The sequence below is a fragment of the Saimiri boliviensis genome, chromosome 12 (assembly GCF_048565385.1).
Source record: "Saimiri boliviensis isolate mSaiBol1 chromosome 12, mSaiBol1.pri, whole genome shotgun sequence".
NCBI classification, from domain to species: Eukaryota; Metazoa; Chordata; class Mammalia; order Primates; family Cebidae; genus Saimiri; species Saimiri boliviensis.
In genome coordinates this window covers 108216822-108228123 of record NC_133460.1, presented here as the reverse complement: position 1 = coordinate 108228123, position 11302 = coordinate 108216822, and the positions used below count along the sequence as shown (strand labels likewise).

Here is an 11302-nt window from a genome sequence, read left to right as displayed (position 1 = left end):
CACACCTTTGTTATGCAGCATTTATTATTTCTTCTTTATTATCTTTGTAGATAATACAAAGCGATGCTTGTTCTGTGTAAGTAAGACTGGAAGCAAGATGGACAGGCTTACATAGAAAGCAAAACCCCCCAAATGCCACCCACGGTCATCAACGGGAAACTGTGTGGGGAGTGTATCAGCTTTCATGCTGCTGATAAAGACATACCCAAGACTGGGAAGAAAAAGAGGTTTAATTGGACTTAGAGTTCCACATGGTTGGGGAAGACTCCGAATCACGGCAGGAGGCCAAAGGCACTTCTTACATTGTGTCGGCAAGAGAACATGAGAAAGAAGGAAAAGTGGAAACCCCCGATAAACCCATCAGAGCTTGTGATTCTTTACTATCATGAGACTAGCATGGGAAAGACCGGCCCCCACGATTCAATTACGTCCCCTTGGGTCCCTCGAACAACAGGTAGGAATTCTGGGAGCTACAGTTCAAGTTGAGATTTAGGTGGGGACACAGCCAAACCGTATCAGGGAGTGAATGTGAATGTGTGCGTCCTTATCCTCCATGAAGTGAGAGGCAGTGTGGGCTTCGGCTTGTGTTTAAATCCAGTTCTGCCATTGACTTGCAGTGTGGTTTAGGCAGGCCACTTCACCACCCAGAGCCTCTGTTTTCTTTAGTGTTGTGTAAAAGAAAGAGATGAGATGAAATGGGTTCCCAGCTTAATGCTTGCCATAAAACAGCTGCTCATCCGGGTTCCTTTCCCTGCTCCCTGCACCAGTGCTTCTCGAACTTTCCTCTTCAGTACTCAACGGTGACAGACAGCGAGAGCTCGCTGGGGTTCCCTAGGCCGGCCAGGACAGCTTGCAGCCAGCAAGGTGAGCTGGGACTCTGCAAATTTTGTGTCAGTTAGTAATATATGTGGGTATAACTTCATTTGAAAACAATATTTTCAATGTTGGAAATTTCAAATATTTTAAACATGGAAGCTTTAGTTTGTCTTGTGGCTTCATACAGCTCCTGGCTCACTCACCTCTGCACGCTGGAGGTGGAGGGACTGGCACTCCTCCGCATGCCCACATGCCCCTGGGGGATGCACACCTTTGCACACACCTGGTGGGGCTGGCACACCTCCACATACCCCGGGGGCCTGGCACACCTCTGCACATCCCTGGGGGCCTGGCACACCTCCACATACTCCTGAAGGGGCAGGCACACCTCCGCACACTCACTCCTGGGGGCGTACACTTCTGCACGCTCCTGGGGGTGGGGCTGGCGCGTGTCCATACATCCTGGGTGGGTAGGACCAGCACACACTGAGGGGGGTGGGGTTTGGAACACCTGCGCACACATCGCCTGGGGATGCCACACCTCTGCACACTCCCGCAGCCCCTACAGCCAAGCTAGGTTGGTACTGAAACTGTTCTCCTTGCCTCTTGCCACGATTATTTAGGGCTGGGTCCGTCTGGGGCAGACAGTGAATGTCAGCTGACTTCAGGTGACCCCCTGGAGAAACTCCACTCACCTAGCTCTAAAACCCTCCAGAAGACCTCTGCATTTATTTGGTTTTTCCATCAGAAAGAAATTCCAATGAAGGGTTTTTAGGCAGTTCCTCTGGTTGAAGGGTTAACCAGGGTTAACCAGTTTCTTATCTTGCTCATCTTTGGAAATAAAGCAATGTTTAGAACTCCCCGGATCAGCAAGGCCATCTGGTGGGGAGAGCGCAGCTGCGCCCCTTTCAGTCGCGCGGCCTGGAATGGATTCGTTCTGGGGCGTGTCGTGCATCTGCAGAATCAGGATTCACTGTGGGTTTGAGCATGTGCGCCGTGTGTCCATGCGAGGCCTTTCTGCTCTGCCCGTCCTGAAGGACATCTGGGCTGGGCATCTTCCACCGTCCTGCAGCCTTTTCGCTGTTCGTGAAGTCAGGTCAAAGTGGGCAGGAGGGCTCTGGGGACCTGAGGGTGGAGAGAGTCACCCTGCTCCCTTTGTCCCTAATCTGTAGTCTGTGCATGATCCTCTGAGCTGCTGCTTTTCATTCATTTTTCTATTTATGTCAAGGAAAAATTGTTGGACAGCAACCAGAATGTCCCACTCATCTTTCTAGTCTAAACATACGACAGCCAGAATGACCCCTAGTCTGAAAATGTGGCACTTTTTCTTGGTAGCTACGGTTTTGTTTTTTTTTTTTGAGTCTGGCTCTATCGCCCAGTCTGGAGTGCAGTGGCACAATCTCAGCTCACTGTAACTTCTGCCTCACAGGTTCAAGCAATTCTCCTGCCTCAGTCTCCGGAGTATCTGGGATTACAGGTGCATACCACCACATCCGGCTAATTTTTGTATTTTTAGTAGAGATGGGGTTTCACCATGTTGATCAGGCTGGTCTTAAACCCCTGACCTCTCGTGATCTGCCTGCCTTGGCCTCCCAAAGTGCTGGATTACAGGTATGAGCCACTGCGCCCGACAGGTAGTTAAGGTTCGCTGTTGTAGGAGTTTGAACCCTGAAAGCTTGCAAAAAGAATAATTGTAACATTTATTAAGCACCCTGGGTTCCTGAGATCACTGCCCCCATGTGACAGTGCTGAGCCTTCCACGTCGACTTTGAAATAAAGAGAATCAGGGTTGAAGCGGTGAAGAGGTTTGCCTGCGGTCATGAGACTGGTTAAACCGTGTGGCCGGGGTTCAGCCCAGGCCTCTGGGTCTCCCGCTCATCACTAGGCCAGCTGGCTCTCCTCTACTCTGTAAGTCATTTGGAGGAGAAAGTCTATAACGTTAAATTCTCTGGGCCACAGTTTCCACATCTGTAACATGTAAACAGTGATTGTACTTTCCTCTTAGATTATGACATTTAAATAGAATAATCCATATCAACCTCAGCCTGGTGTCTGGACATAAGGAAGCCCTCAGCACATGTTAACTGGTGTCACTGTTATTGCGACTCGGCAATAAGAACTCTGTTCTGGATATTTGCTGGATATTTGCCATGCTTTCTAGAGTTTGTTCCTTGACTCTATAATTTAAAACTATTTATTGAGTGCTTACTCTGTGCTATTCAGGGTTGAGCACCACTGACCCTGGCCTTTTATGGAGCTTGTAGTCCAGCCTCACCTCCTTGCATAGGAGATGGGTGGCCGGTGGGCTGGGTGATGGCTGACCGTGCTCCTCTGGGAGCCTTGAGTTCTGAGCAGGTTCCCCTAGAGCTGACAATAACTGGAGTTATTATAGCTTTGTTCGCCTCTGCAGGAGAAAGGTCCCAGGCTTTGCTGCCACACAGACCTGCAGTTGGATTCTGTCCCTACCACTGGTGAGCCCTGTGAGTCTAGGCATGTATTTAACCCTGCTGTGCCTCAATTTCCCACATATGACTTGGGGAATCTCAGTGCCGACCTCAGAGAGTGCCGTGAAGAAGGGACCTAGCATGGTTCTTTGCAAGTGGCAGACACTGGACTATCAGGCATTTCCTTCTTCTTTCGCCATCGCTGGGGTCACTTAAGACCTGAAACAGACTCCATGTGCTGCTGAAATGCTTCGCAGTTATGTGACTCTCCTCATTTTGTTCCTAGTGCCATTTCGGTCGGCGCGTTTCACGGCATACCCTGAGCGGGCTCTACCTTGTTGGAAAATCGGTCAGTAGATATACAAGCTTGAGAAAATCTAGTCCCTACACTGGTGTGATTTACTACTGGAAATAACAAAGTGAGTGCTCTGAAATAGTTTTTTCCCCACTTGGTTTCAGAAAAAGTTATTGATTGTGCCACAAAGACCTTTAGAGTGTTTTGTGCACATTGGAATCATTGAGGAAAAACTACAGCATGAACGTATTTGAAGTCTCTGGTCCACCCTGCCCCTTCGCCGAGAAAACTTGATTATTTTGTGCATTTCAGAGAGACTGGGACATCTGCTGTGTTTGGCCAATATCTCGGGTGGTTGCACAAGGGAGCTGGAGCTGATTACACTATTCGAGAGCAAGCTATCGCAGAGAATACGAACAAGAGCCCATTCTCCCTCCTGCCTGCCTCGGCCAGAGGCTCTGTTTCGCTGAATCATTGCTGTTGTTAGTTACCATGCTTTTTCCGCTTCCCGGAGCATAGGTAGTTCTGCAGATTCTCTGGGGTTGGGTGGGTTCACGGCTGTCCTTGACATGGAATATACAATCCTGAATGTGGGCATGTTCCTGGAGCCTCTGGAGTCTTTGTTCTGGAGTCAGGTGGGAGGTTACCTAACTCCAGAACAAAGAGGACCCAGGCTGTTCATTTTTCTGTCTTCGGAGCCCCAGCAAGTGCAAGCCCTGTACACAGTAGGTGTTGAAATAAACATGTGCCATGTGTGAGCCGCTAATCTGGAGAAAACCCTGTGTCTCTATTGGATTAATTATCTGGCTAATAAAGCAAGCATTGTGCTGGCTCTTCAACACTTAGCAAAATCATTGGCCTCTGAGCAGCCCTGAAAGACATAACCGATGAAGATAATGAGTTTGTATTAAGGAGAAATTGACTTCAAATCATACACCCAGGAGTGTTAGTGCCGAAAGGGGCGGGCCCGAATCCATATCTTATATACCGAGAAACAGAGGCCCCAAGAGATGAAGGGATGTTCAGGGTGACCAGCCAGGTTAGTGATCAGGACACCCAGCAGCTCCCTGCCTTGCTGGCAAGGTCCCTCCTTTGTTGCTCTGAAGTTTCAAGATGCAAATCATCATGGAAGCCACCACCTGGGCTGCAGAGAGTCTGGTCATACAGGCCTGGCCCGCGGAGTGTCCGGTCATACAGGTCTGGGCCGCGGAGTGTCCGGTCGTATAGGCCTGGGTTGCGGAGTATCCAGTCATACAGAGCCCAGGATTCTCCCTTTGGTGTGCAGGGACAAAAACAAGGTTGGGGGCTGCACACCGGGGCCTGCCTCCTGTGCATGGGCCAATTCCATTCTTGTGCATTGTCTCAGCTGCAAGGGTAACTGACAAGGGACAGCCCCGCCTCTCCCTCCTCCCCGTCCCTTCCCACCCTGTTTTCTGTCCTTCCCTCCCGTCCCCACACCTGGCACCAGGCCAGCCTCTGCACATCCCTGTTCCCCATCTCTTGTCTCTGTCCTGGTGCTGTACTTGTCTCCTAGTACACTTCTCCAGCTGCAGGAGACAAGCCTGAATGACGAATAGAGTCTGAATGGAGACAGTTTAAGACTCAATGCCCCAGGCCAACAAGACGCTCAAAGGAGATTGAAGGAGGGAGCTGAGTTTCATCCCAGCAGCTGCCTCCTGGTGTGTTTCCCTCGCCTTCCTGTCTTGTGTCTCTGGATGAGACTGCAAATCTGTTTTGTCGGAAGGGATTCCTCAAAAGATTGGAAGGAGGAAGAACACCAGGCGCCTGGAGAAGCTGCTGGACTGTCCGAGGCCAGGCCTGTGTGGTGGTTAGGATGGGCTCCCCTCTTGAGGGGTGGTGGAAGACGGAGTGTCAGGACCCTGGAGTCTCTTACCCCACCCTTCTATAATGGGCTGCATGTCCATGGGGAAGTACAGACCGCACTGGCCTCAGTTTCCCCTCTGTAAAAGGCAGGCTGGATAACAGGTACTCACAGGTTTGTACTGGCAAGTTGATGATTTGCTGGAACCCACCTGGGTTTCGACCTGGGTCTGGGTGTGCCCACCATCATTCCTCAGGGGTTCTGAGTGTTTCTTATGGTGAATGACTGCAGTAGAATCCCCAGTGATTCCTGGAACTTCTTTCTTCTGTTTTGCATTTCCCATCTGTACAGCAGTGGCTGGTGTACTCCAGATCTTTGGGGATGGGTGTGTTTCTGGAAAGTTGGCTCTTGCTGTTGAGCACTGAAACAAGTTCTGGATGGACATGGGCGTTTAGAAGGGGGTGAGCTTTTTTAGAATTTTCCCCACAGCTGTGCCTGGATCACCAGAGCTACGGGCTCTGGTGACAGGGGTGCCCAAATGACGCTGCCCAGCTCAGCTTTTTAGTGTCTTGTTTCTACTGTGGCATTCGGCTGTCACTTCCTGCATCTGTGTGGCCACCTGCCTCTTTCCAGGCATCACCTCAGATGAGTGGCAGACGGGAAAATGGACACCAGTGTCTGGAATTATAATATCTGTACACTGAAAGCAAGTATCCCTGGAGTGAGGACCCAAGGGTCTCTCCAGTAATAATGCAAGGAATCCGTGTCATTCATTGAGATGCAGGGGAGCCAGAGATCACCTCCAGCCCTGCATCTTTAGCTCTTATGTGGGCTCCTCAGCTGCATCCAGAAGCCAACTTGACACCAGACAAAAGAAGAGCAAACACATTTTGTTAGTTTTACATGTACCTGGGAATCTTCACAAGAGAGTGACGTGAGAAGGTGTGGCCAAAGCAAGATGTTTTTAGACAAAGACGGGACAGAAGGGATCTGGGGGAGCAATATCCATTTCTAGAGGAGTCTAGGAAATCTACGGGAGTGTGTAAAATCAGTGGAAGAGCAGGGTTACTTTGTTAAGTGTATTTATCCTGATCTATTGCAGCCCCCAGTTCCCAGATGAGGGTGATTTTCGCAGCCTGGCAGGGGAAGGATACTCCTCCCAGTGGAGTCTATGGCTTGGTGTATGCAGGAAGAGACAGGTCAGCTGGCCCTTTCTAAAACTACAATTTCTCCAATGTTTTCAACTCAAAATCATCAAAATATCAATTTGGCATATTTTGGGATGGCTCATCCTTCCAAAGCCTGCAGGGTACTAGACTCTGGGTTAAGCATTTTGTGTGTATGACCTAATTTTTTCCTCACATTCACACTAGGAGACTGAGATCATTTTATTCCCATTTTACAGATGAGGAAACCTAGTCACAGAATGGTTAAATTTGTTGCCTGAGATCATAGAGCAGCTACAGACCTGAGTTGGGTAGAAATGCAGGTGTGCCTGCCTCCCAAGCCTGGTGTCATGCCTAATTTTTTGACTGCTTGGAAACCATTTTTGCTATATCCTGTTTTTCTACCAGGTTGAGAATCAATGAGTTCAGGATTCAGGGGAGGTGCTGGCTGCATGTGGTAGAGATCTGATCTGGGGGAAAGGCCTGTTTATTATGGATACGGCTTTGGACTAAAATAATAGCATTGAATGTACTTTTTATGCATATAAGGTGGTCGTGATTAACCAGAATTAATGTTGAGGATGAACTTAACAGAGAGACAAGTGTGCTTTAAAAATAAGCCTAAAAAACTGCCTGGGTTTTGTATGTGCACATTTTGGGCCAACCAGGAAGATTCCCCCCAGATCATGGTTTGAGAATACCTGTTTTAGACAAAGCACGGGTGACGTGTCCCAGCCATCAGGAAAGATGAAATCTGGCAAGGAAACCATAAGGATCAGATTACAGGAAGGGCTTGCTCAGGGAGAGGAAGGAAGCAAGGAAGAAATTAGTAACTGGAAAGAGGCAAGAAGGAGGGCCTCTTCGTCCCGAGGTGGGGGAGGGTGGGCCGGTTGTCCGGATACGTAAAACCAAACAGCTGTGGTTGTCACAAACGCACATTTTGTCAGAAAATAACCTGGTGTGTTATTTTTTGATGTTTCAGCCATTGTGTCTTGATTTAGGAACAGCTCCCTTCCGAGTGTCTTTTTTCTTTTTCTTTTTGAGAGAGAGGGTCTCATTGTGTTGCACAGGCTGGAGTGCAGTGGTGTGATCACGACTCACTGCAGCCTCGACCTCCACAAGCAATCCTCCCACCTCAGCCTCCCAAGTAGCTGGGACTAGAGGTGTGCACCACCACACCCAGCTAATTTTTGTATTTTTTGTAGGGACAGGGTTTTGCCATGTTGCCCAAGCTGGTCTAGAACCCCTGGGCTCGAGCCATCCGCCTATCTAGTGCTGGGATGAGGGGTGTGAGCCACTGCGCCAGGCTACCCCTCCGAGTTTCCATCATTGTGTTGGCATATCTGCTGCTGTGGTGGTGCAGCTTCCAGTGAGCCGAGACTACACCACTGCACTCCAACCTGGATGACAGAGTGAGACTCTGACTTGAAAAACAAAAACAAAAACACATGATTCTTTCTCTGGCATCTTTAGGGGATTGGCTGGGACCCACTGGGTATTGGCTGCTCTGGGTGGGCTCAGCCAGGTAGCCCTGCGCCACCTGTCTCCCCCTCCTCCTGGCCAACCAGGGTGCAAGAGAACAAATGAGCGCAGAGGACATGTCTTAGCCTGTGCCACCCTTAAACCCACCTCTGCCTCATTCTGCTGGCCAAAGTGAGGCACCCAGCTCAAACCGATAGGTGGAGAAACACATCACTCCTGTAGCTGAAGGCCCTCCAGAGTGGCAAAGGATGTGAACACAGGGAAGAAGAAAACATTGAGACCAATAATGCAATCTATCGTAAAGTGTAATAAACAACTATTTATCCAATTCTCACTGTGGGCCAGGACTGTGCATCTGTAATACCAGTGAACATTTATTGAGCACCAACCATGGGCCAGACACTCTTTTAAGCACCTTACGTGAATGAGTTCACTGAATGCTTACAGCAGTGCCTTGACACAGGTCCTGTGATTATTCCTAAGTTATAGCCAAACAAATGAGAAGAGACCTTTAATGTCTTTTTCAAGATCAAACCTGGGCCATCTGGCTGTAGCACTCAGGTTCTTAACTCCAATGCTGTACGTGATCTGTTGCTAGCAGGGACTACTTTTGAAAATGCAGAGGCCCGGATACCTTACGTGATTTGTCTAAGGCCACCGGGTGGACGTGGCTTTGGAATCCTAACCCATGTGATTGCTGTGTCCTCTTCTCTATTCTGTGGGCCGGTGAACGTTGACGGAATGGTGTAGCTTTATTCTGCTTATTGACTGAGATGTGGTCAAAACTGTCAAAGTCCAGGTAGAAGATTGAAACTGATGATTTATAGTGTGTACAGAACTCTTCAGTCTTGCTGGCTTTCTTCTCAGTCTCAGCGACAACCTTACATCTTTGAGCTAAATGTGAAAAACGTTCCTTCCCCTACTTGTTGATTAATATTCCTTGAAAAAATATATTTCCATATATATGGCCTAAAGAGAAATGTCAGCAGTTAGACATACTAATCAGAAGAAGGCTTTGTGTTTCAGTAAAGGTTAATTAAGACCCATTGAATTTTTTTCCTTAAAACATAAAAGTAAAATAATGTGATTAGCTATTTTTTTTCCTCTCTCTCGCCAGAGGGCAGATGTAAATGTTCTACCTAAATGAAGCTATTTATTTAAATCCATCCAGATTTCTTCTGAAGTTTCATACATCTTTCTTCTGCTATATCAGCTTATAGCTATAATCATTTAATACGTTTTTCCTAGGGTGAAATTGGATGCCCTTTATCGATCTTACACCGAGGGGGCATTCAATTACTTAATCTAAAGTGGTATTTCTGGGTCTCTCAATTACAATTTTGTTATAAATGGCTTGCTAATGATGCTTGGGTGCATAGGTTAATGGGGGTGTCCAAGCAAGGGCTGGGTAATTGAACGCTTTCTATTTTGGGACCCGTTATCTGATCTCTGTCCTGGTGCCAGGTTCCCACAGTGATGGTCTGCTTCCATCAGGTTCGGAATGGGGCCCAGGTGGGAAGCAGTGTCACTGAAATGGACACCTGAGTCCTTTGGTTTAATACATGAACGGAAGTGCCAAGGCCCCGTCTCGTCTGAGTCGACCGGCAGCAAACGTGGACATTCCCGACGGGTGAAGTGCAAGGGGCATGCATGACTCCCTTCTGAAGGAAGAAATGTGTGAGTGTTAGGTTCTGAATGACTGTTCTTGAGATAATTTGCGGCCTATAGAGAAGGCCAGATGCAGAACATGACAGCAATCCATTTTCCTTTCAACATAGCCCCATTCATTGGATTTTTTCTTCCCTGAGTTATGTTCTTTAATAGTTATACATAGTGTAAGAATTCTTTTGAGGCCAGGCATGGTGCCTCACGCCTGTAATCCCAGCACTTTGGGAGGCCAAGTTGGGCTAGATCACTCTAGGCCAGGGGTTCGAGACCAGCCTGGCCAACATGGTAAAACCCTGTCTCTTCTAAAAATACAAAAATTAGCCAGGCGTGGTGGCCCTTGCCTGTAATCTCAGCTACTCAAGAGGCTGAGGCAGGAGAATTGCTTGAACCTGGGAAGCGGAGGTTGCAGTGAGCCAAGATCGTGCCACTGCACTCCAGCCTGGGCGACAGAGTCTCAAAAAAAAAAAAAATTCTTTTGAAAGAATATGTACTATGCCTCTCTTTTTACACTCCAGCAAACCCCACTGCTGACTTTGGCCTTCAAGACTCTACAGAGTCTGGTCCCTTCCCCCTCTCCTATGGTGTTTCTACCCCTGCCAGCTGGTGCCCTGAGGGCCTACCTGCCAATAGCCTCCTGGGCTGGGACTCCCCACAGCTTCTCTTCACAGGGCCTTTGCTTCCCTGGTCTCCGCGTGACTGGCTTCCTTCTTTTCGTTCAGGTTACTCCTCCAGTGTCCCCTCTGAAATCAGGTCTTCCCTGTCACCCTGTGTCTCATACCTCCCACTCCTCTAAGGCAGTAGCTCCAGCCCAGGGGTGACCGTGCACCCCAGGGGACATTGATGATGCCTGGGGACATTTTTGGTTGTGACATCTCAGGAGAAGGGGTGCTCTGGCATCCAGTGGGTGGGGGCCAGGGTGCTGCTAAGCATCATGCAGTACACAGGAGAGCCCTGACCATGAAGAAGGGGCCAGCCCTAGGAGGGTGCAAAGAATTCCCAAACCCTGTTCCAATGGTTCTGTTGTTCTCTCCCTGCTTTTTTATTCTTTTCTGCATAGCCTTTATCTCTCAGCGTGTGGGATTCTCTTATTCATTTGGGACTTCTCTATAGCTTGTGCCCTGTAGCCCCTACCCCTGGTGGAACAGAAGCTCCACTTGGGAAAAGGTGTTCTCTCTGGTCAGTCCCGCACCACGCGCGCCCGGTCCAGGGAGGGCTGGTCTGGAAGCCGCGGAGCTCTAGGGCCTTCATTGACAAGGGATTCACCTGGTCTTCGGATTGCTTGCCCATCTTACTGAGGATTTGACATACTATACAATGGCAATCAATTGGCATAAAAACTTGTAAGATAGTTTTATGTTGTGTTTTTTTTTTTCTCAGAGAGGAACCCCCCGCCCCCCCGACCCCCATCCAGGGTGTTTTCCAACACCAGCAAACTCTCCAATTCCAGAACTGAACTGATTAACCTACCACTCAATTCAAGTCTGCCCCTACCGGAGGCAGCCTCAGACTCTACAGGTGTGAGGGCTTGATCCCACCAGACTCCCCACTTCAGACGCCAGTCCCAAGTATTGGGTCCTCAGGTTATCCACGCTTCTGACCAAATCGGCTA

General features: G+C 48.9%; 1 protein-coding gene across 12 annotated transcripts in view; it reads left to right on the top strand.

Moving 5' to 3' along the window:
• Positions 1-11302, top strand: part of CHST15 (carbohydrate sulfotransferase 15) — a 124062-nt gene that overhangs the window by 72370 nt on the left and 40390 nt on the right. For 2 of the 12 annotated variants that reach the window (XM_074383044.1, XM_074383043.1), the window contains one exon: positions 51-864. The exons of 9 other annotated variants lie outside the window; for them this stretch is intronic. The gene's annotated coding sequence lies outside the window, so the exon portion shown is untranslated. Of the gene's footprint in view, positions 1-50; positions 865-1298; positions 3680-11302 lie in introns of those variants that run through there. One more of the 12 variants, XM_074383051.1, reaches the window with a different exon arrangement.